Here is a 7100-nt window from a genome sequence, read left to right as displayed (position 1 = left end):
GTTGCAGTTGGGTCTAGTTCCTTGGCCAGGGATTGAACCTGGGCACCCTGCATTGGGAGTGTAGAGTCTTAGCCACTGGACCACCAGGGAAGTCCCTGAGAAGCTTTTGTCAGCAACTAAAAATCCGTTGAATAGTAAAGAAGTGGAATCATATCACAACACAGAAATGTTTGTGAATTCAAAAGAATTCAGGAACAAGAGAATATTGGGAAAATAGTAAATCAAGAACATGAAGAAAGCCACAGCTAGGAAAAAAGTCTAGCCAGTATCATCTCTAGCCCAGAGGACTGACATGAGGCCCTTACTCATGTCCCCACCTCTAGTCATTACCATCAGCGATCCAGAGCAATTCTTTCAAGCATTAAGGAGATCTCCTCAAAAAACTCCAGTATAAAATTCAAAATCTAATCACAGTCTAGAAGGATTTTCACAAGATGTCCCTCCCCCTCCCCCTCTCTGACCTCATCTCCTACCACTCTCCCCTTCAATCCTTCCTGTTCTGTCCTTTCAGACTAAGTTCATTTTCAATGCAAAGCCTACACATTTGCTAATACCTGATGCCCTAGAAGCTCCTCTCTCAGATCTTCACATGGCTCAGGCCTCATCAGCCATGTCTCAGCAGTGGAGAAGGTGAGCAGTAGACCTTTGAGAATACGGTGTAGAAGAAGAATGGATGTGACTTGCTGACGGACTGGATACAAAGCAGCAGGAAGGGGGAGAAATTTTTGCTGGCCAAAATCTTGGCTTTCTCAGCCAGCTAAAGTCAAATAAAAAATATGGAGACAGAGTTTGGAGGTAATAAAAAAGTGGCTTTAATTCTCAGCTGGCGGAGAGGGGAACACAGTAGGCTCATGCCTCAAGAACTGTGTCCCCTGTCCATGAGGAGTCTAGGGGCTTGATGGGAGCTTACAGTCAGCAGTCAGTGATGAGGAACAAAGGTGTTAGGATCTTGTCTTTTTCATCTTGCATTGCCTCAAAAACAGTCATAAGCTAGCATCAGTAGCCCAGTAACTGAGTCTGACCATTCTGAGGCCTCCTTTCTGATACATAAAAAAGAACTATAAGGAGAAGAAAATGTTTTAAGGGTAACATACTTACCTGTGTGTTACAAGATGTATTTAGCATAGAGTTGAAGGATAATGGGTGTAAATGTAGCTCCTGCAGACTTAGGGGACAGAAAAGCAAATTTAGTTACAGACATGCAGAATTAGGGGCAATTAAAGTAAAAAACTAGGAACGTTCAGGTCTGCTCATGGTCCTCAGAAAAGGGAAAATAAAAACGTATTCCTCTTTTTTCCTTTTCATTGCAACAGAATCAACCGTGATTCCCAAGATTCTGGCCTCTGCAACTTGGAGTACAGTATTGCCATTGCTGAAATAGCATTTCATCAGGAGTTCATTTTTGGTCATACTAATGTTGAGATTCCTTTCAAATACCCAAATGCAAATGCCAAGCAGTCAGTTCAACATATGGTTTTGAAGCTCAGAAGAGGGAGTAGAGCTGGAGATATAATGTGACAGTTGTTGGCATGGAGATTGAATCATTTATTTTAAAAATACATGTTGAGTGCCTATAATGTATTCGTTAGTCGCTCAGTAGTGTCTGACTCTTTGAGACCCCGTGGACTATAGCCCGCCAGGCTCCTCTGTCTGTGGGGGTCTCCAGGCGAGAATGCTGGAGTGAGTAGGCATTCCCTTCTCTAGGGGATCTTCCCAATCTGGAGATCTAACCGGGGCCCTCCACACTGCCCGCAGACTCTTTACCTTCTGAGCCACCAGGGAAGTGCGATGGATATATTCTATACTGATGCAAGAGTAGTCAGTTGTATAGTATCCTCAATTCAGTTCAGTTCAGTCGCTCAGTCCTGTCCGACTCTTTGCGACCCCATGAATTGCAGCACGCCAGGCCTCCCTGTCCATCACCAACTCTCGGAGTTCACTCAAACTCATGTCCGTAGAGTCGGTGATGCCATCCAGCCATCTCATCCTCTGTCGTCCCCTTCTCCTCTTGCCCCCAATCCCTCCCAGCATCAGAGTCTTTTCCAATGAGTCAACTCTTCGAATGAGGTGGCCAAAGTACTGGAGTTTCAGCTTTAGCATCAGTCCTTCCAGTGAACACCCAGGACTGATCTCTTTTAGGATGGACTGGTTGGATCTCCTTGCAGTCCAAGGGACTCTCAAGAGTCTTCTCCAACACCACAGTTCAAAAGCATCAATTCTTCGGTGCTCAGCTTTCTTCCACAGTCCAACTCTCACATCCATACATGACCACTGGAAAAACCATAGCCTTGACTAGATGGACCTTCGTTGGCAAAGTAATGTCTCTGCTTTTGAATGTGCTATTTAGGTTGGTCATAACTTTCCTTCCAAGGAGTAAACGTCTTTTAATTTCATGGCTGCAATCACCATCTGCAGTGATTTTGGATCCCCCCAAAATAAAGTCAGCCACTGTTTCCCCATCTATTTCCCATCCTAGAAGGTTACTAAATAAAGGTTTCTTCTGAGAGAGAAGAAAGAGGAGAATTAGGATTGTGAGTGGGTGGAACTGGCTTATGGTTTTAAATAGGGAGGTCAGGAAGGCCTTCCTGAGATGGTGAACCTTAAGATTTCAAAGAAGTGAGGAAGTTAGCACTATGGATTCCCAGGGGAAGAGTGTTCCAGGCAGAGGCGGTGCCAGCTCCCAGAGGTGAGGACATGCCTGGCATGTGAACAGCAAGCGGTGCTGCAGGGCTGTGAACTCGGTACTGGAGAAATTCCTGTGGGCTGTGGGGCCCTACATCTATAACAGGTCAGATAGCTAGGGAGAGAATCTGTTGAAGACTGAGAGCTGGAGGGGTAAGTACAAAATGTGGTGTCACAGAAGCAAGAGAAGAAAGTGTTTCAAAAAAGAGAGACTAGGGGACTTCCCTGGTGGTCTAATGGTTAAGACTCTGTGCTCCCAATGCAGAGGTTCCAGGTTCCATCCCTAGTCAGGGAACTAGATCCCACATGCCACAACTAAAGATGCCACAGGCTGCAACTAAGGCCCACCACAGCCAAATAAATAAAAAGAAATATTAAAAAAAAAGAGCCCAATCAACTGATGCTGCTGAGAGGGAAGATGTGGTGAAAACCACAAGGACTACGAGAGTTGGCCCATGGTCGGCCGTGGGCAAAAAGCAGGGTCAGGAGGGTGACTGGATGGAAGCCCAGGGATGAAGGTTGAGGGGAGATGTCTGCGAAGGATGGAAACTAGTGGTTAGGCTGGGTGTGACTTAGAGCAGAGGTAGATTTGTCTCTAAAATAGGATAACGAGTTCTAGTATCCCTCTCTCACAACACACTCTCACACGTTTTGTAGCTCTCTTGGGTGTGACTGCATAGACTTTTGTGGTACTCGGTGAAGCATCTGGCTGAGCCAAACAACTTTCATTCAGGATGACCACACCACCAAATTTATCCATGAGCTCATCTTCCTGACAGCCCAGAGTGTAAATCCTAAACTCTCTGAATAGGTCACTTATCTTTTTTGTGTAAGTTCTCCAGGCGATAAGCAGGATTGCTGGTAAACTTGTTAGCTATTTCTATGGTTGTTGGAAATACTGACATAAAGAAATATAAGTACTAAGCTTAAAGGTGTGATTTAGTTTTAAAATGTTACTGATTAAAGATGTTACACATCCTTCTCCATCTTGGGCACTTATTTCCTGTAAAAGTAGTCTTCACATAAGCCCCTAAGAAAAGGGAAAGAAAAAAAACTTTCTAGTGAATGTCAAATGGCTGATGAGGTGATGAGAGTCAGGATTCAATAATGCCCATCCCTACTTCCCGGAAACACACATATACTCTTGTAGCCTCATTTCAACTCACCAACATACACTCTAGAAGCTTCTGACACTTGGCAATTCAAAAATAGCACAGAAATGAATCTATTTGGTTTCTATCTTTTCTGACATTGTGCTAATAATAGTAAAAGGATTATTTCAGTTTTACTACTGATTTCATGTACTTTTGACTATTATATCAAGATTCTGTTTGGTACCCCCCAAGTATGTAAAACTTCTTCCCTTTCCCCTCCCCCATCTCCCTCCCAAACTGTGTCCATGTAATTGAATCAAAACATAATCAACTTAAAAAAAAAAAAACAAAAAACATAATCAACTTGACTGGACTTCATCAAAGCTGGGAAGTGAAATTACTCTGGCACGATGATAAAGAAGACAGACTTTGTCTATGAACCTAGATTTATATACTGGCTCTGCTCTTTTCTAGGTATGTGAACTTGGGCAAGTTACTTAACTTCTTAACGCCTCAATTTCTTCCTGTGTTAAAAGGAGATAATGGTAATATTTTACAAGTGTTTTGTGGATATTAATTCACTGAATCTTCACAATGACCCTATAAGTCTATAATTAAACCTAATTTACAGATGAGACCAAAGCACGTATGTTAAGTAATCTACCCTAAGCTAAAATCTATTAAAAATAAATTTACCCTATAATCCAGCAATTCTACTTCTGAGTATATATCCACAAGAATTGAAAGCAAAGTCCCAAAAGGATATTTGTACACCCATGTTACTGATAGCATTATTCATAATAGCCAAAAGGTGGAAGCAACCCAAGTGTCCATTGATAGATGAATAAATAAAATGTATATGCATACAGTGGGGTCTGACACATGCTATAACATAGATGAACCTTAAAAACAGTATGCTAAAGTGAAATAAGCTAGTCACAAAAAGATATTGTATGATCCTACTTATGCAAGGTACTTAGAGTCATCAAATTCTTAGAAAGTAGAATGGTGATTGTAGAAAGCAGAAGGGGCTGGGGGGAGAGTGAAATGGAGAGCTGGATAATGACTACAGAATTTCAGCTTTGCAACAGGAAAAAGAGTTTTGGAGATTGGTTGTACAACAATGTGAATGGACTCACTTAAAACTGAATAAGACGGCAAATGTTATGCTACGTATATTTTACAACAATTGAAAACAAAACAGACAGAGACTTCCTTGTAGGTCCAGTGGCTAAGACTCTGAATTCCCAATGCAAGGGACCCGGGATTCAAGTCAAGGAACTAGATCCCACTTGCTACAACTACGGGTTTGAGTGTGCCAACTAAGACCCAGTACAGCCAAATAAATAAATAATTTTAATGAAAAAAAAAGAAAATGTCCACCAGCCTTTTTGAGAACATAGTAATTCTGATTCTATACCACTGAGGGTGACAGAGGGTTGGGAAAGGATGCCTGTTGGTTAGGAACACATGAACGCAGGCTTTGACAAGCCCAGGTAAGTGTTCTTTAGTGGTCCAAATAGAAATGCCCAATCTGTAGCTAGGGGTGCAGGTCTGAGGTTGGATCTGTACGATGGAGATTCTAGGAAGACAAAGCAGTAGTCCTTTACTACAAAGTTAGATTAGACAGGAGAAGGTGGAGAGGAGGACAAAGGGAATGCAGAAGATGACTGCTATCATTCTCATTTAGGAGGATGGTGATGGCACTGCCATATACCAGGAAGGGGAGGCTGAGCAGGTGGAAAAGGCAATGGGTTCAGGAATGGATGTGTGAGGGTTAGGAATATGGAAAGTTGTTCCATTGATGGCGAATTTGAATTTGAGGTTTCAGAGGGTGACTGGGGCTGAGAAGCCTCTTGTCCAGATTTCCTCAGGTGAGTTCTAGTCTTTTGAGATACAATTTCCTTCAATGTTCAAGGTGTGCATGAACATTTCAGAGATCCCAAGAGTACTTTGGGAAAGGGAATTGCTTAACTTTGTTTAACCTGGTTTTTCTAAACTCATTTGCTTGCCCACCCACCACCACCTCCCTTTTTAAAAAAATTAATTGACTGAGGACTACACTTTGTTCTGGGAGAAGGCAATGGCACCCCACTCCAGTACTCTTGCCTGGAAAATCCCAAGGACAGAGGAGTCTGGTAGGCTGCAGTCCATGGGGTTGCTAATAGTCAGACACGACTGAGCGACTTCACTTTCACTTTTCACTTTCATGCATTGGAGAAGGAAATGGCAACCCACTCCAGTGTTCTTGCCTGGAGAATCCCAGGGACGGGGGAGCCTGCTGGGCTGCCGTCTATGGGGTCGCACAGAGTCGGACACGACTGAAGCGACTTAGCAGCAGCAGCAGCACACTTTGTTCTCTGGTCTAGGCAGCTATTTTTCTGTTGACAAAGTAGAACAAAGAAGAAACCATTTAGAGGGTGGATAGATCTGTGGGTATTTAGTGTGTTCCTGTTAAGTCACCAAAACAGTGAGGAAGGTTCCAAAAACCCTGGGCTGACCTGGGAACTGAGGACACTGACCCTTCTGCATGGGCCAAGGAGGGGAATGCTGCTGGGGGTTTTGATCAAAGCCAGCTTGCTGGTTTGGCTTTCTACCTACTCACACATGCCAGTAAAGCCCTGATCCAATCCCTCCCCTGGTTCTTTTTTATCCTCTACATTGGCTCCTTGTCCTTGCTTTTCCATTTGCATAACTAATGCACACAACACAGAATTCCCGCAATTTTAAAGACAGCTGGCCAGCACATCTTGGATGCTGATGTCAGGAAACATCTGGAAAAGGGCTAAAGTTACTGTAGCCCAACTGAGAACAATGGAAACACATTAATATGGAAAATTCAGGATGGGGGGGCTTGTGTACATAAAAATGGCTTCCAGGCGGACTTATAAAAGCCTCGTACGAAACTCTTGTAGGTTTGGGCATTGGTGTCACTGAGTCACTGAGTGGTAGGCCAGCTAAAACGAAAATATCGCTACTCTCTTTGGATCCTTGTCTTTGAGGCTCTCCTTTTCTTCAAAGTTTTCCTAGAAATCCTGCCAGCTAACCAAGGTATTCTTTTCTGAAAAATCATGAACTGGTATTTTATTTTAATAACTTTAAGCTCCCTCTTTCCTCATCCTCTCTCACAATATAAGGATATAAAATAGAGTTCTCGTGTACATATTTTTGCTGTCTCTAAGAAGTCAGTGATTGAAATATTTAAATATGAACTGTGATGGAAATATTTAAATATGAACATTATGTACCAAGGCTGCATGGTATGCAGTTAAAAGAATGGGTTTTAGAGTTTGGATTCTCCTTTCTACCAACTTTATGGGACCT

This window comes from Bos grunniens, chromosome 1 (genome assembly GCF_055505025.1).
Source record: "Bos grunniens cultivar Pamir isolate PY7600 chromosome 1, Bosgru_T2T1.0, whole genome shotgun sequence".
Lineage (NCBI taxonomy): Eukaryota > Metazoa > Chordata > Mammalia > Artiodactyla > Bovidae > Bos > Bos grunniens.
The sequence above is the reverse complement of the archived record's forward strand: the minus strand, read 5'-3'. Positions refer to the sequence as shown.